Source organism: Lissotriton helveticus, chromosome 7, assembly GCF_964261635.1.
Source record: "Lissotriton helveticus chromosome 7, aLisHel1.1, whole genome shotgun sequence".
In the NCBI taxonomy this organism is placed as follows: Eukaryota; Metazoa; Chordata; class Amphibia; order Caudata; family Salamandridae; genus Lissotriton; species Lissotriton helveticus.
Window position 1 is genome coordinate 1,859,294,418 of NC_136068.1, and position 25,218 is coordinate 1,859,319,635.

The 25,218-nt window shown below is 42.5% G+C and overlaps 1 pseudogene; it reads right to left on the reverse strand.

The window, feature by feature from the left end:
• Positions 1 to 635: 635 nt before the first annotated feature.
• The window catches only part of LOC144767793 (cytolysin tenebrosin-B-like), a 96,571-nt pseudogene continuing 71,988 nt past the window's right edge, over positions 636 to 25,218 (reverse strand).

The window sequence follows — 25,218 nt, forward strand, 5'->3', positions numbered from 1 at the left end:
GTCACTTTGTAAACCCCTGCGCCACATTATACCTGCGCCAGGTATAATGTATGCAAGGGGCGCGTATTGACGCAAACGAAGGGTCGTAGAAGTGACGCAGTGAAATCTATGAGATTTCACTGCGTCACTTTTAGGACGCCGTTGCGTCAAAATCTTGCGCCTGCCTCACAGCAGGTGTAAGACTGACGCAGGCCCTTTCACATGGGGCTTGCCCCATGTGAAAGGACGCATTGCTGGAGTTGCGTCACTATTGTGACATACTCCAGCAATGCGTCACTTTTGCGCCGTACAGATACATCAGAAATACTGACGTATCTGTAACTCCTTGCGACATGATGCGCCATACATTAAATATGACGCATCAGGAATGTCGCAAGGAGTGCGCACTGAGAAGTGACGCATCGCTGCTTTCACGCAGCGATGCGCCATTTCTCATAAATGAAGCCCCAGAGGTCGAGAGTGAAGATAATAACTCTCTTCCTCTCACATAGAGAATGAAACAGACAGCCACTCGGAGACCGCATTGAGTTAGGTATCCATTTTATTTGACAATTCACAGACAACTATGGCAAGGATTCCCCAGATGTGGGCTGCTCTCTTTCTTGGAGGCCACCATTTTCCTTCTTGTCTTGGACTCACTTGTCTTCAATCTTTAGTTTCAGGATGGCCTTGCAGTCGTACGACATTGTGGCTGTGACGCAGTACCCTTCATGCTGGAGCTGAATGCTTCCAGTGGTTTTTGACACTTCCGCCTTTTCAAAAAACCTGCCGGGGGCCATTTTGTAGTACATGTGATGATAGAGCGTCTCCAAATCTTGATGTTGTTTGGCGTCTTCTGCGATGTGGAGCCCGTACCACACCTTGTAGATGTTGAAATCAAATGGGTTGGAGAACATTACAGCCAGTGAAAAGTTCCCACAGTCATAGGTCAGAACACCAACGCTGCCTGTGGGAGCCAGGTCAGTTTTGACAAAGACACAATTTTTCACTTCTCCTGGAAGAATGGTCAATGCTGGAGAATAGAGTTGTATCCACTTTCACAAAAAGTCCTGTTGGGAGACATTATCATCAAAATACATTACTCGTGATGAGCCTTCATGTCATTGTATCAAATGCAAGGACACCACATTATTCAAGAACTGATCACAATTATAGAGGACATTGTGCGTTTTGGTTTTCTAAAAATCCTTCTCAACTCTGTGAAGACATACTACATAAATGCTCACAGGTAATCATCAAACCTCAGCTGTAACCAGCACCACTGGAGTTTTGCGGCAATTAGAAAAAAAATGCATAAGAGATGAATGTAATATGTGTCAAGAAAAGGTAAATAATGCTTCACAATGCTGCTTAGTTTGCGATAGTATTATTTCATTATTTTCTATTTTTGCAAATGTTACCACAGCATGAGCAAAGGTTTCACCTCATTAATATGAACTTAACACTCAAATATAGCAATATTCAACAGAAAAGGCATTCCACCACATAGCAAAATGTAGTGCCACATTTTGGTAACCTTTGATCCATTTGAAATAGAAACAAAAATAATTCTGTCTAGCAGGTGATGAATAATTGGGCAAATGAGGCAACTCTTTGTTGCATAATTCCAGTGGCCTTGGCTATAACAGTGTAGCACTTTAAGTGGCATGCATTTCTCAACTGGTCCATGAATTAGCCTCCATCACTCCTGATATATTTTTGTCCAACAAACCAGCACTGTCCTTCACTGGTTCTCCTCCTACCTTTCAAACCAACACTAGTTTATTCACATCAACACCACCAGGTCCCAAAAGATTCCTATCACCTCTGGAGTGCCCCAGGGTGAGATACTGTTCAAAACCAGCTGCTTCATTTACAAAGCTTTCATAAATAGTACCCCTGATTATCTTGCAGGTGGTTCTCAGCACACCTGCAGCGGGGACCCCGTCAGACTGCAGAAGGGACTTTTTCATCTATACATCCAGGGGCAAATTTACCATTACTGGCGCATCCCTGCAAATTAGTAGGGATGCGCCAGTAATTGTGAGCCGAGTGAATCTTATAGATTTCACTAAGCCACTTTTAGGAGACGTTCCTGCGCAGGAACGCCCCCCTGCGCCGGAAAGCCTCCTTATGGCGCAGGGCTTTACAACGTGACGCATCTCCCAGATGCATCACGTTGTAACTTCCCTGCACCATGGCGCATCTTTTGCGCTGCTGCTGCGTCACAAAAGTGACACAACGGCAGCGTAAAAGAGGCGCAAGGGGCTTGTAAATCTGCCCCCCCGTGACTAGAAGGACATCCCTGTATACATTAGGACCACCCAAAATGCTGCTCCAATTTAGGAAAGAGTTGAAGACTCCACATCACAAAGAAGCTACTTTTTCTTTTGCTTTTGACTTTATTCTGATCTTTGTTCCTGTACAGTGCTCCACTAGCTTTTGTCTAGGTTTGCGCTACAGAAATACCACAGATATATAGATACGTACAGAGCTAACATGTCTAGCATTGTTTTTCAGTTATAAGGCAGACCTTTTGGCTTTGCCTTGTCATGTGTGCTATGTGTACATGTGCGCTGTATGGTTTGTGTGCATGCTAAGTGTAAAAGTTTACCAAATGTGTATGTCAAACCTTGAGTTTATCAGCTACCTCAAAAGTGAGAGAGCGAGGGCAGTAGAGGAAGCATGGAGATAGAGTGATAGGGAGGGAACAGTGATGAAAAGAGTGATGGGGAAAAGTGAGTAGGCAGAGGGTGAAAGCTGAAAGCAGGGAGACTCAGAGGAAAGGGGAAGCAAGAGCAACATAGGGAGATGGGGAGAGTGGCAGAGTTAAGGATGAGGCATAAAAGTGGATTGAAAGACAGGGATGAATAGAAGAATTCGATTTTGCGGTCAAGAGTCAAGAATTTCGCAACTTGAAGATCAGGTTAACGCAATACAGGAAGTAAGGAAGCAAACATTTTCTTTAGAAAATAAAATCAAAGATCTGGAAAATCACTCATGTCCCTCAAGTTTACCCCTGGCGGATGTTCCAGAGGGATGTAAAGGCCTGCAGGACAGTCTTACTGTGTGTAGACCCATTCATCACGAGGCATGTCTTGCCGGAGCATCCCGCGGATTTGACATTTACACGAGCACATAGGGTCCTGGCGCAGCCATTCCTGAACTCAAAATTGCCCCGCACAATATGGGTAAACTTTACAGATTATCTGGTAAAAGAGCAAGTGTTGGCCAAAGCTATGGAAAAGAAAATGTTCTCAACTAATGAAATACCTCACTGTCGACTTTTTTCGGATATGTCGGCAGCGGCAGCTCACCGCCTTAAAGATTTCGTCAACATGTTGTATTACTATTTCACAGCACAGCACTTCCCTATCACTAATCACTACTGCTGTAACCAAAGGGATTTCCTCCTGGTGGGGGCTGCATAACCACCAACCCAATGATTATGCACTCACACGTCTAAAGGGGCGGAGAATCAAGATATACCGCTTTCGCTTAACAACAGACACGTGCATGAGGGTTTTTTATTGGGGCGGAAGTACGCTACCTGCAAACCCAAGTTAAAGCAGGCCAAGTGATCCTTTCTCATTTGATTGCTAAGTATTTGTTTAAAGGCAGGGAGCCCAGGCATCAATTTCTCAATAATCAAAATTAATGGTATCGGCAGTTTCATATGTTTACGTATTTGATTGCGCTCAAGAGTGTTTGCAGAAGATTTCTAACTGAGTGGCTAATCCAGAATATGGTTTAAGTGGAACAGATGTGTAATGTATTTCCAATAGAATTGCTTTAAAGGTGCTATTTTTGGCTGACTGTCGAGTTAGGAATGTGTATAAATGAAAGTGGAATTGATTGGTATAACACTGCATTGGCGGCGGTGGAGTGGGCTTTGTGTATCCACAGGAGTTCCATTAGCATGGCACCCAGGGAGGGTGACCACCAATGTGAGAGGGGTACTGAGGGCCATTCCTCTCTTGCGTGGGTTCGGGGTTTCGGTGAGTTACGGGGTGAAAGGGGTGTAGGTTGGTTTGGGTGGTGGTGTGCATGATTAGTAAAAAAAGAACAGAATCATACTAGTTTATGAATCATTGGGGTTTTATTTGAGAGGGAGGGCTCAAGGCAGAGTATACTATCAGGGTAATGGGTCTTAAAGTCAGAATTTTAGTGTGTAATATTAACAGAATATCCAATAAGCATGATTATAGGGGGTTGATCAGATGCCTAACTTCTTTTTCCCCACAAGTCTTATTCCTTCAGAAGACTCGCCTTTAAAACAAATCCTGAAGAGTTTTATTCCTAAACATTATTTTGGGACTGATTTTGCTTTGGCAGGGTTGGCGGTCAGGGGGTAGCAATTTATTTGAGTAAAGGGGTGGATAGGTTGGTTACTCAAGTCCGTAGGGACCCTAATGGTAGAATGCTCTGGCTTTCAGTCAGCGCACTATATGGTAACTCTCTGAATTTGGCTAATTACTACGCCCCAGTATCGGATGGCTCAAACTCTATGGGAGCTGCAGGACCAAATATTCTTTTTGAGGGGGGGTTCATTTAGATTGGGATAGATCAAATAAAATGAAAAAACTGTTGAAGCCAAATACCGAAATAGTATTAGATGCGATGAAGCAGGATTACCAACTGATTGATCCTTGGGGCAGAGACCATTTGGGAATCTCACAATATTCCTGATTTTCACGCCATTCTCAATCAGCTTCTTGTATGGACTTTCTTCTCATTTCACACTCCCGGAAATGTGTAGACTCCAAAATTTGGGCCAATTCATTTTCAGACCACTCTCTGGTTAGCATTTAAATTGAACGGGAGGTAAGGAGACAGGAGAGGTCCAGGTGGCAGATGAATCATAGCCTCGTTGCTAATTGAGAATGAGTATTTAGGATGAAAAATGTATTTGCCGATTTTTAATTTTTTATTTTTTAATTTTATTATTTATTTTCCAAAGTGTTATTACAGAGGTAAGACAATGTCAAAAACCCTCCAGGACCCCCAACCCCCCTTGTACAACAATATGAATCAAGGACATAGGAGAAAGTAACAAAGCAAAATATACAATCAATAGACAAGAGAAAAAAAAATTGCATAAAACCAAAGGAGACAAGGAAAAAATATGGCAAAAACTTAAGCTATCATGATTTTAGCATGCACTGCTTAGGGAAGAAGGCCATTATATTGCCACATTGACTAGTCAGCCCTGTGGGCCAGTCTGAACCAACCAGAAAGTTAGGGGTTCCCAGATGTCTAGTCCCTTCCTTTGCCCTGTACGGCCCTTTTTTGCGTAAACAGCCTTCTCAAGGTGATAGGTCGCAACTAATCTAGCCAGCCATTGGGAGAAACAAGGAGGATCTGCGTCTACCCATGCTGAGGCAATGCAGATCCTCCACACTGTCATTGCCACAAATATGAGTGCCCCACCCTTCTTTCTGCTGACATCATCTTGTAAGTAAGATAGTCGTAGGGGTCAGTTCTATGACCTAGGAAATGATCGTCCCAAGGAAGTCCTGTATCTTAACAAGAAGCGGAGTAAGTTTCGGGCAGGTGGCAAACATGTGTACTTCGTCTACACCAAACTCCGAACACCTAGGACACTGCGTCCCATTGCCTATTCCCCATTTGGCGACTCTGCAAGGAGTAATATATAAAAAGAATATGGTTTAAAAGTATTGCACCTGTAATTTGGCCAACAGCAAATCGCTCTGAGCTAGCTTCAGCGCGCTGTAAAATATACTGTGTGGGACCTCCAGCTTTGCTTGCCATTTGTCTGCTATTCTAGGTAGGTCGTCAGGAGTTTGACTGTTAAGTGCAGGGTAAATAGATCCAGCAGGTCCACCAGCCTTTCGAGACAAAACATCGCGTATGGCGATATGCTTGAAAGCGTCTTGGCCGATTTTTTTTAGCTGAATAAAGGTACAGCTTCAATCTTTTAACTCTGGGGTCTTTTAGAGCATCTATCCGGGTCAGATGGTTGCAATTATGGCATTACAAGCTTAAAAAACGGGCAACGCGTATAGCTGAGCTTCAATCCACAGTCGATGTGGCTCTGCAGAAGAGGACATGCTCCCAGAGAACACAAGTGTTATAAGACACGCAGTTGGTTAAAGCTAAACATGAACTTAGGGAATTCTCTATTTTAGAGGAGATCAGTAGCTTGAGGGTGTTCCAACAGTGATGAAGAACATTAAGAACTATTGGATAAATGAGAATTACTTCCCCTTACATTAGTAGGCAGGCTGGCTCTTATTACAATGTTAATTTTACCCTTGTTCATATTTCATTTTTTCTAACGTCCCGATAAAAATCATGAAGGCTTGGTTTAAAGAACGTCTGATCCTGCTTCCAGGCAGTTCGCTCCCCACGCTGCTTCACGGCTCTGCCTGCATTGTTTTTGCCTTATCTTTCATTTTTTCCCCTGTGCCTAACTTGCTTTCTTGCCCAGACTTGTTTTTATTCCCCGTGCCTGTACTTGCTTTCTTGACCAGACTTGTTTTTATTCCCATGTGCCTGTACTTGCTTTCTTGCCCAGACTTGTTTTTATTCTCCTGTGCCTAACTTGCTTTCTTGCCCAGACTTGTTTTTATTCCTCTGTGCCTGTACTTGTTTTCTTGCCTAAACTTGTTTTTCCTTCCTGTGCCCAGTTTTCCCATGGCCCGTCTGTTTTTCCCGCCACTGAGTCCCTGCAGACCCGCCCCTGCAATCCCATTCGCTGCCTCGCCATCCAGCTCCTCCCACATCCCCTCATATGGAAGCCACACAGCGGGCGTGCCGCTTGCAAGCCAAAGGCGCGCTTAAGGCAAGCCTGTCTGCGCCCTTCCGTGCCTGGACCTCGCCCAGTGCCAGGACCTCGCTCAGCGCCAGGACCCCTGGAACCCCACGAACACCACAACACCCGACACCGATACGATACCAGAACCCTCCACGCACTCAACATCAGACAATCACACACCTGCTTCCTGGACACCCCGAAGCGCACCCATGGAGCTTTCACCTGACGGAACTGCAGCTTCGCAAGCATCCGCTCCACCATGCTGCCGACCAGGAAAGAACCCAACCACCTCAGATGCATCCTTCTCAACACCTGCTCCACCCGCAAGCACGTCGTTGAACTCTGGGACCTACTCAATTCAACCTCCCCAGACGTCGCCTTCCTGACAGAGAACTGGCTGAACCCCGCCTCGGCACCCGACATAGCCATAGCCGTCCCGGAAGGCTACAAGATCACCCGCAGGGATCGCACCAATGGAGCAGCAGGAGGAATCGCCATCGTCCACAGGAACACTCTCCGAGTCTCGACCAACACCGACGATACCCTCAGCACCGCAGAACATCTGCACTTCCAGATCCACAACAACCCCAACACCACCCATCAGAGGAACCCTCATCTACAGACCCCCGGGCCCCGACCAAAGTTCAGCGACTCCATCGCCGACTTCGTCAGCACACACGCCCTCACCTCCACGTACTACATCTTCCTCTGGGACCTGAACTTTCACCTCGAGAACAACAACGACACCAACTCCACCACACTGATCGACAACCTAGCCAACCTCGGACTCAAACAACTCGTCACAACATCCACCCACCCCACCGGTCACACGCTTGACCCACGTTGTAATTTGGCAGTGATCAGGTTAGCATTAGCAGAAGCCATCCTGTATTTAGAGGCTACCTTGTCCGTTTTGTGGAATCCATTTTGTATTTCTGGCAGCCATCTTGTTTGCCATGTGCTCTGTCCTACCTTGCTGTTGTCTGCTCTTGGAATCTGCCTAGAGACAGGATATATTTAGTTTCTTCTGCTTCGCACATGCTCAAGTGAGCTTGCAACTTTTCATGCAGCTGCTGTTAGTCTGTAACTGTCAGGATGTGTTCACCAGTATTAGCAACTGTTAGCTCCTCCCACTTGTTGACTGTGCATTTTCTGTATGACCTTATATGTACCTAAAACCTTCTTCTTGTACTTGTACCGCCTTCTTTTGAGCCCCTGTGTGGGTATAAAAGGACCAAGCTCCTTCTATTCAGTGTGCTACTTCATACATTACTGAAGGGTGCTGTGTGAATGTAGTTCCACCTCATGAGGTTTAATAAACTCTGTATTTTCTATTCCAGCTTCTGTGCCAACTTCTATTCTGTGCAAAGTAGGGAGAACCCCTAGCACTGGTAGGCCTAGCTGAGGCCCACTACTAAAATTGGCGCTCCAACGCGGGTCTCATCGGCGACTCGGATACCCGAAGGAGTGGTCGCGACGAAGTATTGGAATCTCGTGGCGGACGATCATTGCCCGAGAAGACCCACGTCTTGGCAAACCACAGCGTTTTTCCTCTCTTTTTGATCTGACCATCCCGGTGGTGCCGGTCCTCGACTGAGATCTCTTCTATTGATTCGCCGTGCAGTGACCATTTGGTCGATTTTGAGAACTTGGCAGTTGGAACCTGGACACCAAGTGATTGGTAAGAGTCATTATGCAGCACTTGCTGTTGGTTTTGATGCCTGTGATTGGTAAGGTAGTTTAGTAACGCTTACTGCGGCTTTGGTATTTTGGAATTTATATTGGCCAACTTGGATTTGTATGGGATTAATATATGAATTGCAATGTATATAGGCAGGTAATGAGGAGAATTTTCTCTATTTGAATTGATTTGAACGGCACATCGTACTAAAGGTACCTTAAGTGCTACTTTGGTTATAATACTGCATATTCTGCACTATTTTTGGCATTCCTGTTTCTAGCACACTACGTAGGATGTGTTGCTTTTGTAGTGGTACCAGTTTGAGACTTGATGAAGAACAACCGCCCCCCCGGAGGGGACGCCTAATAGGGTTATGTATATTAAGTTTGGTATTTCTTCTATAATGTACAGCACGTTATGGAATAAATATACTAGTAAGGATCCTGAGTTGCGTTGTCCTATGCATGGGTCATTTGATTTGCGAAAGAATCAGTATGTGGAACAATGTATGTTTAAGCGAAAGACTAGGCAAGATATGTTTGACTGTGTGCGAATGTGGGGGAAAGAAGTGTGTGAACGAATGAAGTGTGAGCAAGCCTTGATTGCAAATAAACAGCGAAAGAACATTTATGCGAAAGCATTAGAGTTAAAAAACAAGGAAACAAAAGAACTAAAAGAGAGAGAGGATAGGGAGCGCCATTTACAGGTAACTTGCCAGTACGCTGTTAGGCAACCCCTTTATCCTATCCTTCATAAACCGTAAGATGATTTTTTGATATTAGATCGTTCTCCACCTCCGTATATTTTCCCTTCCACTCCTCATAAGTCTGATGAGGAATCTGTCACAGATCAGGATAAAGCACGAGGAACTCGTTCTATGTTGCCCACTGCGTGTTCTGCTGAGCTTATATCTGCTGCTTGCAAAGCTGCCCGTAATACTGCTTCTGCCTCTGAACTTTTAGATGATATGAAGAATTGGCAGGAAAGGGAGCAAGTATATTTTACAGAGGTGTTTGCCGCAGAAATAGTTGAACGGTTTAGGAAACATTCTGAGGAATGTTGGAGCCTGTTGATATAGCAAATGATTGTAAGCAAATGCGTGATGGTATTTTTCTCTTTTCTCAGGTGGCTGACTCTATCAGGCGTTTGGTTAAATTACGTATTGAGGCAGTCCGTTTGCGAGAGGAGAAAAAGGCAGCAGACGCAGCTGCACAAACATCTCAGACCGGCGTGGCACAAGCTTCTATCTTCGGAACAGATAAGACTATGATAGTTCATGCAAAAACTATGCGGGAAGCCGCGCCTTTGTATGTTCCTCCTAGAGGCGAGGGAACAGATGATGATAAAAGTTCTGCCAGGGTCACTTTATTTATAATTGGGTCTATACTCCTTGGAATAGAGCGGATGTTATGGCCCTTAAAAATGCATTGCCTGATCCGCCCAAAAATCCAGCCGCTTTTTATGATGATGTTGAGGGTGCTATTAGCTCTTGTACCATGACTTTGCCTGATATTGATTTGTTTTTCGGATTGATATTGCCGCCTGACATGTGGAGAACTGTGCGTAAAGTTGATGATCGTGCAACTTTTGGGGCATTATGGAAAGAGTTAGAACAAATGGATGTAAAGCGGGAGCCTGACCAGAAACCGTGTAAATTGATTTTAGATCTCCCTACAGTTATATTAGTTAAGTTAAAGAAGAATATTCCCCCTAAAAAGATAGATTGGACTGTGTTAGCATCATGTAAGCAAAAGGCAGATGAATCAGTTTCAGATTTCTTTACACGCTTTGAGGAGGCATTCCACGATTTTAGTAGCCAGTCATTAACAGGAGACACGGGCAGACTCTGTTTGTCGATAAATATGTTGCCAATTTGTTGCCAGGAATAGCTAGCCGCCTAAAGGCCAGTGAGAGTTCATGGACTACCGCTTCTCCGGTTTCTCTTTTGACTATAGCTCAGTATTATGAACGCCAGGAATTAGAAGCTAAGGGTAATGAGGATAAAAAGACTAAAGAGTTAAAAACGAAGGTTATGTTGGCTCTGGCTTATGGTCCGCCTTCTAGAGGTAATGATAGAGGTGGACGTGGATCTTATGGTTCGTCCTTTCCTTCCAATACTCGTTCGAATTTGTCTGTTGACCAGTGTGCGTACTGCAAGAAATTTGGACATTGGATTTCTGATTGTCCAGTGCTGCGTGCTCAGCAGTGTCCACGTGGTCAGGGACAAATGATAAGTTGTTCAGGATATCTAGGGCCTAGAGGAAGCACGAATGATCGTGCTACGTTTGATGCTAATACACGTGGGCAGGATGGGTTTAACACTTTTGATAGAAGGAACCAGTATCAAATGTCTGACTATGAGCCGTCTGATTATCAAGATTCTGCTTATGCATAGGATTGCCTAGGATGGGATAAGGAATCAGTTGAAGTTCCAGTAGATCAGAGGGGTCCCTATGTTACAGCACATGTTTTGGGTTCTACTGATCAGTTTTCCGGTTGATACAGGAGCTACTCGTAGCGCCTTATCTTAACAATTGGTTCCAAGTGCTCCCATGTCTGGCTCAACGATTACATCGATAGTGTTCGATGGAACGCCTTCCCTTAGCCACTGTCACAACCACTTGCATTCCATGTTGATAAGTTACCTGCTCAATGTCAATGTTTGCCCTCTCCGAACACACCAGACAATATTGAGGGTCTTGATATGCTCAAGTATTTCAGGGCTACGATACGATGTTCTCCTGAAGGAGTGCGTGTTATTTTGAATGACAACTACCCCATGACTGAGAGATCTTGTTTGGTTAAAGAAGATACTGCATTAGCTTCACTCCCTAGTGCTTTGTGGGCTACTTCAGACACTGATGTAGGATAAATGGTTATTCCACCAGTGCATATTAGTGTCAAGGAGGGCGCTTCATTGCCACAATTGCCTCAATATAAAATTTCTCAGAAAGGTGAAGAAGCACTCATTCGTATTGTCCATGATTTGATTAAAGTGGGGGTTGTGGAGGAAGTCCCTTACAATGTTTGTAACAGTCCTATTCTGCCCATTTTGAAAAAAGGTTACTGATACTAGGATTTACAGATTTATTATTGATTTGCGAGAAGTCAACAAGATTGTAGTACCACAATACCCAGTGGTTTCTGACATAATGACACTACTTACTTTGGTCCCCCCGACAGGGACTACATTTAGCGTGATTGATTTGAAGAATGCCTTCTTCTCAATCCCTATTCATCCTGATAGCAGATATTTGTTTTGTTTCACTTTAAATAATCGATCCTACAGATTTTGTAGAATTCCTCAAGGGTACACCAAGAGTCCTAGTATCTATAACCAAGCACTGAAAAGCCAACCTGATTCTTTCGTCTTACCTAAAGGGGTCGCTCTCATTCAATATGTTAATGACATCTTGTTGGCAGCCGATACGCCTGAACTATGTGAAGGGTGTACTTTGTCTTTGCTTTCTTTTCTTTCTGCACACCATCATAAAGTGTCACGAAAGAAATTGCAATATTGTAGAACAGAGGTAACCTACTTAGGTCACCTTCTGTCTAAGGAGGGCCGTGCATTGACACCAGATCGCATTCAAGCAATTTTAGACACACCAGTACCTTCCACTCAGAAAGATGTCCATGCATTCATTGGTCTGACCTTGTTTTGTAGGCAATGGATATTAGGGTTTCTCACATTGTCAAACCCTTGCTAGTGCTTTTGACGAAAGATACTCCAATGCCCCTTCCATGGACAGATGAATGTGAGAATGCTTTTCGACAGTTAAGTCAAGCTCTTTGTTCTGCACCAGTGTTAGGCACTCCAGATTACACGAAGCCTTTTACACTCTATGTACACGAAAAAGATGGACGTACATTGTCAGTTCTAGTACAAACACATGGTGACAAGCAGCGTCCCTGTGCATATTTTTCAGCTGTCCTTGATCCTGTTGCTCGTGCATTGCCTGGGTGTTTTCGTTCAGTTGCAGCAACAGCTGTGTCCATACGTCAGAGTGAAGGGATAGTTTTGTCACACAAACTGTTGGCGCTAGTACCCCATGCAGTAGATGCCCTTTTGAATCAGACTAAGACACAACACTTAACTAGTGCTCGCCTGACAGGATATGAATTGAAACTGTTAGCACCTCATATTACCTTGAAGAGATGCACGACACTGAACACAGCCACTTTGTTGCCATATCCTGCGACTCAGTCTCAGTCAAAGGAGCCTCACGATTGTATATTCCTTACTGAGGAACAGACAAAGGGTCGCATTGATTTGCAAGATACGCCCCTTCCAGATGTAGATGAGGAATTGTGGGTTGATGGGTCCTGTTTGAAGTTACCAGATGGCACGACCTCAGCTGCATATGCAATTTCGACACTTCAGACAGTAGTGGAAACAGCTCACATACCTCAGAAGTCAGCTCAAGCAGCTGAGCTAATAGCTTTGACACGAGCGTGTGAGTGATGGAGCGAGATTCAGAAATGTATTCATTTCAGCTCGTGAAGTTACACTTCCATAGTTAATTTAATATTATTAATTATGTTGCATATGCGTTGTGTGAAAACTAACCAACCTAGAATAAAAGTCACATTTTCATAAACACGCGGGAAACTAATATGTGTGCTCATAAATGTGCATTATGTTGCATTTTGCATGTGTGTGAAAATAATAAATTAATCTATGTCTATTGTCATGTCAAAACTATATGCGGCTGTTTTATTAATGACATGTGCTTATTTTCCAAGTGCTCATGTTTATGTTTTTCTGTCCTAAATGTAGTACGAATCTGTTTGTTGCTTTGATCTGCTTCAGCTAGGTAACTTAGATTAATGGGTTAATAATTAGCAAAGGTGGGTGGGTAACAGAGCGAACTTTATTTCTTGCATTAATTATTCTTTTGTGTTTGTTTATACACTAGTTAACGTGTAAGTGGTTTGGGGCCTAGTGCATTTGCAGTTGGCAAAAGTTCTGCTCGGAGAAATAAGAGTCCAGCGTGAAAAGATTCTCTGCCAAGTTTTTTTACATGAAGAAAAGTAAATATGATGAGCTGACTGTTCTTTTACTCAGCGTGGCCAAGGCCAGGAACCGGCAGAGAAGTGTGACAAGCTAAGGAAGTCGTGAACAATTTTAATAAATGTTGCAAACTAGAGGAAGCTTCATGACTCGAAAGTAAAGGACAATGGACTCTAAGAAAGAGACGGAACTGGGGTTCTGAAAAATGCGATGACATTATGGCCTGTCATTTGACAGCCAATTGGAACTCAGATCGAGCAAAAAGAATATAATTTTTCTTAGATTAGTTAGTTAGAAAGGTATAAAAACCCTTCCCCTGTTAGGAAGGGAAGCTGCTGCTTGCTGTTCTTTAGATGGGAGTGTCGTGCTGTCGGACTTCTCTTGGAGCACGTAAGAAATCCTTTTAGGGCCCAAAAAGACTTTTTCCCTTATTCTTAATGGAGCAAGTGTAGCTAGGGACTTAGGGTTTAGAAAATGTCAAACTGTTATTTCCATTTGAATTATGCCTTTTGATTTATACTTGAAACTGTCATTACCTTCTTACTAAAAACTTCAATGATGCTTAAATAAAAGATTCTAATGCACTTTCCTTAAATAAATAGTTAATAAATAATTTCTTTGAAAAACAAGCTGGTCTTGTTATTTCATGAGTTTAGGTTACCATTAGCAGATCTTTTCGCCACAGTGGCTTAATTAATTGTAGGGTTTTGTTAAAGTGTGATGAATAAATTTTACTGCAGTTGTATATAAATGTATATATTTTGTGAATAGGTTATTTAGGTCACATGATTCAGTTGCTCTAAATATGTCATGTTAGTTTATGGGCCTTGTGAGTGATTTATGATTAATGGTGAGTATTGTGGAGTTGGGTAGTGTAGCTTATGGCATATTTTCTATAGGGCCGCTGGATCAATTTATCTGGTAGCAGAGATACGGTTGCTATGGTAACCAACATGCTACATGGTAGTTACATAGGATCAATGTCTAACATATGTTGAGTTTTGTTCGCTTGTTACATGTAGTCGAAAGGGTTTTTTCCTTCAGTGTGAAAAATCCTAGTTGTACCGGTACAGAGTGGTGTGACATGAGTGAAGTTGCACAGTGCATTTGATCTGTTTCAGAATAGTGGTATTAATGTATATCACAAGTGTTGTGGCCGTACAACACGCGTTAGGGATATAAGTGTGCTAGATAAAATGCATGTATAGCGAGGATTGTCTATGAAATCGTAGCTTTGAGTATAGGGACAGAGAGCCCGTTCTAAAACTCACTGCGAAAAGAGTTATAGAATATATTCAAGCTTGAGTGAAGGGTAAAGTAACGTAGTTTATTTTGCTGGTGATTCAGGTTTTCTGTGGCTGGTTAAAGTCCTGCCAGGATTTCATATATATGTGGTTAAAGAAATTTTCCGTTTGAAAGTGCGTAAATGATTCTGTAATTCCGTTCGAGTCAAACTTTGAATTGCTACTTTATGTGTATTCAGAGGGAAACGAGTTCGTTATTATCTGTTTGAAGGGTAGAGTAAAAGTTTACTTTATCGGTGAATGTATATTCTGTGAGAGTAGCGTCGTCTATTCCACGCAAAAAAATACTTGGATAACTGTAAAAACTGTCACTTTATTTTAGCGAAACAGACAAATGGTTTGTTGTTTTTGTCATTTTTAATTGAATTACATTGAAAAAGCATTCTTAAAATGGCGCTGTGAAACGTTTTTTGTGAAGGTGGGGTGAGCACTGGGAGTGAGACGCGAGAAACCGCAGCGGCTGTGTACGTCACACGGTCCGCGCTGTGATTGGATAACATACGTCACAGCTTGTACACTGGTTGGCTCGTGTGACTTGGACGAGCTGATTGGCTCTTTTGGAAAGTACCATTTCTATTGGTTGAGCAAGGTGGTGACGTGGCTCAAACCTGATTGGCTTGTTGGTGTGTTTCGTGCACGGATTGGCTAGTTCAGCGGAACATCCAGGATATATTTACGATCAATTCAATTAAGCGAATTTGATTTAAAAATGAGTTATTTTTACAAGAAAGAAGAGAAAAAGCTTACTTTGCTTCAAAGATGTAAAAATTTCATTTCACCCGATAAGAAAATTGAAACGCGAGGTGGAAAATTACTTCATAAATATAAAACACCTGCAGCGTATATGGAAGGTGAATATGGTTATCATACTTGCCTATGGTTTGATGTTTGGAGGCATTACACTAAAGACGACGGTGTTTTAACCTGGCCGGAAGATGGTTCATTTAACATGAGAATTTTGAGAAATTTAAGAGAAAGAATGACAGCTCTTATGCCGAAGCCTAGACCAACACAATTTGAGGCTTTAGTTGAATGGGAGGATGAAATGTTTCAACTACAGCGGGAAGCAAATGGCATGATAAGACCTCCAAATTCATCAAATTTTAAACATGAAACTCATGAAGATAGAATGCGTAGGTGGAGAATGGCAGACATGTGCGATGGTCTTTATGTAATAAGAGAAATGATTACTGAATAACCAGGTCAAAAGAATACCCAAAAGAAAAATAATGCTGTTGCAGAAAGTGAAACGGAGGATACAGTCTTAGAAGAAATCTGTATGACAAATAAAAAACAGACTCCATTAAAACCAGCATGTTCGTGGTCTACCCCGATGGTTTCTCCAGGAACCACACCAAGTGCAACTCCATTAAATGAAGAATCACCCAGATTATATCCAAATAATTCAGAAACATTTGGAACTCCTGAAAGGTTAGAAACTAGAACAAATTCAAGTGCTTATAATGAAAGCAACATTTTTCCTGAAACTCCAATGGGAAGGGAAGTTCCTAGAATTTCAATGGGAGCTGGCAGAAATGAGGAAGTTGCAGATACTTCAGATTATTTACGATCAAAAGAGGAATTAATTTGTCAGTTAACTAAAGGCATGGAAGCGGTGACAGTTCCAGTAACGATTGGTCCTGTTCAGCCTGTTTTTGAGCAAGGAGAAATTAAACAATCAGGTTTAACAATTCCAAATAAATGCAGAAACTCAAAAAGTAGCTGAAAATTTTTACTCAGAATTAACTGAAATACATCGAGAAAAAACGATGATACCTGATTTGACTTTTAATCAAGGTTTATTAAGCAGAACACTAATGGGTGCAGAATCAGATACTGAATCTCCGGAGAAAACAGAGTCCACTTCAAAACTTGATGTTGCAAAATTAAAAGCAGATTTAGAGGAATTAATAATTGGCACAATTGGTCCTGACAGTTTAAGTATTATCGAGATGATGAACTCTTGTTCATCAGTAAAAGCATACAATGGAAAACAAAGAACAAATATAATCAGTTGGAGGAATTAGCTGCAGAATTGGATTTTGATTTGAGCAAACAGAAAAATTTGGGAAAACATTACAGATTAGATTTTACTGAAAAAGACATTGGGAATTTCAATACAATGGGAAGAATCATGCATATAAAAGATTTGATTGTGTACATTAAAAAGTTGGGTGACTTGAGTAAATGGAGAGTGAAGTGGACCAAAAAGAAGGAAGAAGAAAGGCTAGAAGAATTAGCTAAACAGTTTCCAATGAGAGAGATTGCAGGTGGTGGTTATGTTCATGTCCCTTGGTCAAGACAAGACATTCTGTTGTTCACAAATGACTTCCCTCGGCTGAGAGAGAAGCCTGTGGAATGGTATCGACAAGTAGACAGATTGATCAAAGTATCGAAAGTTCTGTGGATTGATCTTGATGGATTCTTCGACATTGTTGTCCCATCAGATCTTTGGACAGAATGTAAAATTGCTGTGAGTTGGCCTAAGATAGAACCAGCTCGAGACAAGGAAACAGGTGCTCCAGCATCAGAGGTAATGGATCTCTATGACAAAGTGATTTACTGGTTAAAACAAAAGATTCCCCCAAAAGAAGTTGATTGGGTAAAAATAGACAGAACAAACCAAGAGCCAAAAGAATCAGTTCATTCATTTTATGAAAGACTATTACTGGTTTTCAAGCAGTACAGTGGCTATGAAAAATTAAATGAAAAGGACATGAGCCACTTCATTTACAGATTTGTTTATGGTCTTAGACCTGAAATTGGAGAAATGATCAGGAATAATATTGTCGGATGGTAATCAAACTCAGTTGATGACATTTTGAGAAAAGCGAAATACTGTAGTGATGAATTAGAGGCCAAACAGAAGAAATTAAAAGAGAAAGCAATGTGGGCACAAGTGAAAGTAGCAGAACATCAAATTGCAAGCTTAGAGAATAGGAATGTGAATTTTCTTCAGAATCAGAATCAGAATCAGGGTCAGGGTCAGGGAAAGTTTAAAAATTACTTTAACAAGCCAAAATGTAATGTTAACATAGAGGAATTAAAGCAGAAATTACCTTGTTTTAATTGCGGCAAAATTGGACACTGGAAGCGTGAGTGTAAAAACCCGCCCAGAAATTTTAAAAATGCATCATTAAATCCACAGATGCAGAATGATGTAGATCTGCAGCAACAGCTACAGCGACAATTGAATGAGTTGAATCTTCAACAACAGCTACAGCGACAGTTAGTAAATCAGCAGAGTCAGATTCCACATCCTCCTCTTCCAAACTGCAGGGGTGGTCAGAGGTATAATTCAAATACAGGATTCAGCGGTGGTGATCAGGTAATAAGAACTCAAAGACCTAATGTGCAAAATAGATCTGAACAATTTTTGTTAACAGGAAACCAAGGGAGTGATTCTGATGACTTCTTATGACGGTGCCTGAGAGAGGGGATAGAGTGTGTAGTTGGAGCCACTCTTGAGGTTGACTAGTCTGGTCCATATGTAAATGGTAAAGTGAATGATGTAGAAATCACTTTTCTTGTGGACACTGGTGCTACCCGTTCTACTGTTAGATCAGTGGAAATTGAAAACCTGCCTCTCTCTGGGGATACCATCCAAGTAGTTGGTGTAGCTAATCAGCAAATTAAAACAGATTTAACAGAACCTGTGAAAATAGAAATTGGCAAATTCAAAGACAAACACAGATTTGTGGTTTGCAATAGCAGTCCTGTAAACTTGCTGGGAAGAGACATCCTATGCAAGATGAACTGCAAAATATATTGCTCACCGGAGGGAATTGAGTTACAAACCATGGAGGAAGATGGCCTGTACAAATTAACAATGTTAATGGTTGAAGCAGAGGAAACAAAATTATTTCCTGTATTTGATAAAGAAAATTTGCCTGAAGAATTAAAAAAGACAGTCAAAGCTGAAATTTGGGATTTAACTGGAAATGAAATGGGTCTGATGAAACATGTTGATCCAGTCAAAATTACAGTAAAACAGGGAATTGAGTTTCCAAAGATTCCACAGTATAAAATGAAGGCTGAAACAATTGATGGTGTCATTCCTGTGATTGAAAAATTCATAAAGCAAGGTGTTTTAAAAGAAATTGAGAGCAGTCCTTGTAACTCACCGATTATGGGGATCAAAAAGTCAAAACGAACGTACAGAATTGTTCAGGATTTGAGAAAAGTTACCCAGATAGTTGTTCCTTGTTGTCCAGTTGTTCCAAACCCAGCAGTCATTCTTTACCAGATTCCGCATGATGCAGAATGGTATACTGTCATTGATCTTTGCAATACGTTCTTTACTGTTCCATTGCATCCAGAGAGTCAGAAAATCTTTGCGTTCCGGTTCCAAAATCGTACACTAGCATGGTGTCGAATTCCTCAAGGGTATACAGAGAGTCCTTCTATCTTTAATGAGTTGTTAAAGAAATCTTTGGAAGATCTAGATCTACCTGGTAAGTCAACATTGGTCCAGTACATTGACGACCTTCTCGTTGCAGCAAAAACAAGAGATAACTGTGTTACAGATACGATTACTCTTTTGAATCATCCGGCAGATGAGGGACATAAAGTGTCTCCTGCAAAATTGCAGTTTTGTAAACAAGAAGTAAAATATCTTGGTCATAGAATTGCAAAAGGAATCCGACAAGTGACAATTGAGAGAATTAAAATGATTCAGGGAATGCAGCCTCCAAGAACACAAAGACAGGTCAGAATGTTTCTGGGAAAGGTTGGTTATTGTCGTCAATGGATTAGTGGATTTTCAGTAATTGCAAAGCAATTACAGAGACTAACAAAATCAGACATAAAAGATCCAATTGTCCTTACAGAAATTGAGATGGAAGCTTTTGAAAAACTTAAAATAAGCTTGTGTGAAGCTCCAGCTTTGGGCATGCCAGACTATGAAAAAGATTTTGAGCTATATTGCAGTGAAAGAGAAGGTTGTGCATTTTCTGTGTTAATACAGAGACGTGGGAAACTGAGAAAACCTATTGCATACTTCTCAGCAGTCCTTGATCCAGTTGCAAAAGCATTACCAGGTTGCTTAAAAGCAGTTGCAGCAACTAGTGTAAGCCTTGAACAAAGTAAAGGAATCATAATGGGATTTCCTGTAAAAGTCTATGTTCCCCATTCAGTTGAAATTCTTCTAACTAGGAGCAAAACGCAACACTTAACAAGTAACAGACTGACTAAATATAAGAAAATCATTCTGGGATCAGATAATGTTTCAATAGCAAGATGTGTGAATCTAAATCCTTCCACGTTGTTGCCTGATGGTACTGTTACAGAAATCCGAAATGAAAACGATGTTGATCATGAATGCTTGGATGTTTTGGAATACGGTACCAAGCCAAGGCAGGACATTAAAGATGTACCATTGCCTGTTTCAGACCACATCTACTTTGTTGATGGTTCTTGTCTGAGAACAGAGGAAGGCTTTTTGGGAGCAGCCTACTCAGTTTGCACAGTTGCAGATGTTGTGGAAGCATCATGTCTTGAAGGAGTTCGTTCAGCTCAAGTAACGGAACTGATTGCTTTAATTCGTGCATGTGAAAGAGCAATACATTTGAGAATCACCATAATAACTGATAGCCAATATGGGTATGGAGTTGTGCATGATTATGGACAGCTCTGGTCTCAGAGAGGCTATTTGACATCAGCAGGTTCACCAATCAGAAATGCAAATTTGATAAAAAGATTAATTGATGGCATACAGTTGCCAGAGAAAATTGCAGTCGTAAAATGTGCTGCACATAAGAAAGGTGATGATTTCATCACCAAAGGAAATGCTTACGCAGACGAAATTGCAAAGTACTGTGCAAGAAACAATTTTGCACTTAATCGGGAGAGAAACAATGAACATGGTTTGAATTCATTAATGCTAACATCAATAGTTGAAATATGGCAAGAAGTTAAAGATTTACAAGATGAAGCTGATGATGAGGAGAAAAACACATGGATGAGAACAGAATGTAGGCAGTGGTTGAGAATGGAGTTTGGACTTACAAAGATGGCAGAATAGTTTTACCAAATTGCATGATCGCTGACATGGCCAGAACGTATCATGGTCCAGGACATATTGGAAGAGATTCGATGATAAGGCTTTTCAGGGAAACTTGGTTTAATACTAAGTTCAGAACAATTGCAGAATCTCTTTGTCAAAGGTGTTTAACTTGTCAACAAATGAACCCAAACAGAAAGATGGTTGTGGGAACGGGAGCCATAGGACGGGAGGGTGGTCCATTCACCAGGTTACAGATGGATTTCATTGAAATGCCGAAGCACAACAAACTGCACTATGTTTTGGTGTTTGTCTGTTTATTTTCAAGATGGGTTGTGGCATTTCCCACACGTCACAATTATGCAATTACTGTTGCAAAGTTGCTTTTAAGGGAGATTATACCAAGGTACGGTTTCCCTGTGACTGTGGAGAGTGATAGAGGAGGTCATTTTGAGAACAGATTCATGAAATTAATTTGTGAAGCCTTACACATTGAGCAGAAGTTACACTGTGCATACAGACCAGAAGCATCTGGAGTTGTGGAGCAAATAAACGGAACCATTAAGAACAGAATAGCTAAGATGTGTCTAGCTACAGGTGTAAAGTGGACAGATGCTCTTCCACTTGTTTTGATGACTCTAAGAAGTACACCAGATAAAACGACAGGTTTAAGTCCCCATGATATTCTCATGGGCAGAGTCATGAGACAGGCATTTATACCAGTAGGAAAACTGTTAAGCATAAATGACAGTGCGATTTTAGAATATTGTAGAAAGCTATCTGATGTCGTGACTTCTGTGTCTAATCAGGTGGGAACTGAAGTACAGTCAAGAGACAAAGAGCAAGCACATGATCTGTCACCTGGTGATTGGGTGAGGACAAAAGTTCACCGAAGAAGAAACTGTCTGGTACCAAGGTGGCAGAAAGCGAGACAGGTGATTCTTGTGACAACGAATGCTGTGAAGTGCAGAGGTATAAAACGGTGGTCATACCCTTCGTGTGTCTACTCCAGAAAACTCTGATGACGAGAGCAACAACAACAACAACAACAGCTGATTCAGATTCTGAAGAAGAACCTGAAGAGAATCCAGATTCTGAAGATCGACAGGGAGGTCGACATTTGGAAAAATCTTTTGTGAATGGAAATTTGAATGAAAAAGATCTGAAAATCATAGTTGTAGACTGAAAATGATGAAGTACTGCTAGAAAAAGAAACAGCAGAAGAATCTGATTAAGTTCAAAATCAAGACCAGGAGAGTATCGAAAAGCAGAAAAGAAGCTCTGAATGCAGGGACAAGAAATCCGAAACTGGGAAGTTGAAGGTAATTGAAGAAGAGAAGGAGGACGAATTGCCAAGTACCAGTTATAGAGATGATGTTCCTAACGGAGTGAGACTGCCGAGTAGAGAAGAACCTGAGTCAAGAATTGAAATTTCTGACAGTGATACTGATGAGAGTGATGAAGATTCTCAAATAAGAAAATTCAGAAAATAGCTTGGAGAACAGAATCTAATGTGACTGAACCAAAGATGAAATTACCAAGAAAAGGTGATAACTGGCCAAGTGAAAATGGAGGGTTGAAATTCAAGTTGATAAAGAAATCCAAAGAACAAATAAATGAGATAACTAGTCAGAAAGATCCTGAAAAGAAAACTGAGGAAGGAAAGAAAATAGAAGTTATCTCTAGAAAGACAAAAAGAACATTAAAGCCTAATCAGAAATATAAATCTCCTGAGTGGACTTATATTATAATTCCACCTATAGTTGAGGTTAACAGTAGCAGTCAGGAAGAAGTTGAAGACAATAGTGACAATGATTGAGATACTTACTTATTAGAATTTAGGTTTCAAATTTTGGGCATAAGGCTGAAGAAATTATGTTAGGTGACACTAGGTCAAAGAAATTGTGTTAGCTGAAAATTAACTTGTGACATAAGGTCGAAGAAAAGCTGTTAGAAGGTTAAAAAAAAAATTGAAAAAGGGGGGTATTAGAATTTTAGGTATTTTTGGAGATATTTTAAATTTTTGTTTTCTTTCTTTGTGACAAGGCTAGTGAAAATGCCTTTTGTTTTGATGAATAATACCTCAAGATGCTTCATTTTTAAGAAATGCTGTAAGATGACTCTGGTATGTGTGCTCTTATTAATTCTGCTCGAGGAGGAGCTTGGCGGGCATCCGAGATGGCCGCTTGAGCACAGCGCTCTCCGGACCCTCGCCGCCCCCGGCATTTTATCCTGACTGAATCCTGATTTCTTGCAAGAATCCGTGTGGAGGACGTTTGGCTGATCAGCCTGGCACCTTTCAGAAATTGATTTGGATCTCTTATTCCTGAGATATGATGGTCTGAACTTTTGGACTCCGCCCTCGAGGTGCGCCCGGGACGGGGTGCGGTTCTGTAGCCGTCCTGGAATTGAACAACAACGGCAGGAGATCTGGCCTTGTGGGTCCCCCTTCCTAAGTTTCGGTTTCGATTCTGTTCCGACTTGGGCCACGGGTGTGACTATCGAGTTGCGGCTGAGACCTGGAGGCGGATCGGCTGTTGGGTTTACCTGCGGACTATTTGCTGGCTTGGCGACCTCTACCCAAGTTGTGCCCCTCATTTTTGTGTACTTTTGATCCTGTGCTTTGGGTGTCGGGCCCGTCGGCCCTGGTGGCTTGTCCTGTGACGCATCTTCAAAATGGCGGGCAGAGGGGACAGAGAGACGCGCAAGACGAAAGCACCACTGCGCGGAGCCCCGGTTCAATCAAACGTCATGGACCGCTATACTCATTCTAAGGGGTCCCCCGGAGCTGCCCTGCCTGGTTCTAGTACAGCGTCCGAACGAGTTTTGGAAGAGTCGGCGGAGCCCTCCCTACAGGACATCATGGGCGCCATCTCGGGCGTGAGGTAATCCACCGGCCTACAGTACGAGGCCTTGGCCCATAAACTTGACACCGTGGCTATTGAGGTTAATCTTATTCCTGCTGATCTCGGCAAGACGAATGAGAGGGTGCAATCGTTGGACATTAAATCGTCCAGCCTCACAAAGGACGTCTCGGAGCTCCAGACAGAAATCGGCAATCTCCGTCGGGTGCACGACTTCATGACCCGACGTCTGGAGGATTTTGAAATAGGGCACGTCGCTGCAATGTTCGCCTGGTTGGTGTACCGGAGAACCCTGAACCCCACTCGGTGGATCTCCTGGTTGAGGATCTGGTCTTGAACCATCTTGCCCCTTCCGGCCTTACGAAGTTCTTCACGGTGGAACGCGCACATCGTGTTCCAGGGGGCAAGGTTCGGCCGGGAGCCCCGCCGAGACCCATTGTAGCGAAGCTTTTTCACTATAGAGACCGGGACGCTATCCTGCAGGCCTCACGGGTGAAGGGCCCGGTGGCCTTTGAGAATGCTACGGTGAACTTTTACCCGGACTTTTCCCAACAAGTTCAGAAACAACGGATGGAGTTTCGTGGGGCCAAGAAACGTCTTCGGGATCGGGGCTTACGTTATGCTATGCTCTATCCCACCAGACTTCGGATCGAGTATAATGAGCGTGCCCTTTTCTTTGATCGCCCAGATGCTGTTAATGACTGGCTAGACTCCTTGCCTGACCGTGCTCCTGAGACTGAATCCGCCGCTCACCCTGGTGGTGCCGAAGGTGGTGTGGAGATCTGACTGTTTGGCTCACATGTTTTATTTTGAATACATTTTCAGGATTGTTGACCGGCGTTCCTCTGCAGTGTGATTATTTCATCTTTCTTTTGTTACTTTTCGTTCTTGATGTTTGTCAGGGGCGGGTGGAACGGAGACCTTTCCTCCTCCGGGGTCTTTGTGTAGACTAGGGGTTATGGGGCGACAGGCACACTGCAGGTTGGGGTGGCTCTTTAGCTTTTTGCAGGGGTGCAGGGTGGGGGGTGTTTCCTTTCAGTTTGGGGGAGGGGGGCTGGGAAGTTCTTTCTTTTTTGTGTGTTGTTTTCAAGGCGAATTGCTCCTGTGTCTGTTGCTGTTTCTGGTGTCTTGCTCGTGGATGAGGGGTCTTGGCTCGGGTGGTTGGGATGGGGGGTAGAGGGTTGAAATTTGTTTCCTGGAACGTTAATGGCCTGGGAGATCGTATTAAGCGCAGTGTGGTCTTGAATTGTATACGACGTTTGTCGCCAGATATTGTTTTCATGCAGGAAACCCATTTGATTGGTAATGTTTGTAATGCGATGAATAGATGGGGCTACCGCCTTGTGGCGCACTCGGGGTTTACCTCCGGATCTAGGGGTGTGGGTATCCTTGTTCGAACCTCCCTCCCCCTAGCGATTGACGAGGTGATTCAGGATGACCGTGGGAGGTATACTGTCTTGGTGGGTAGATATGAGGGCCGCACCCTATCTCTCTTTAATGTTTATGTTCCCCCGGGTTTACAGACTTCTACTTTCACTGATTTGGGCCGTGTTTTGTTAGATCTCCCTGAAAGTACTCTCTTCCTGGCCGGAGATTT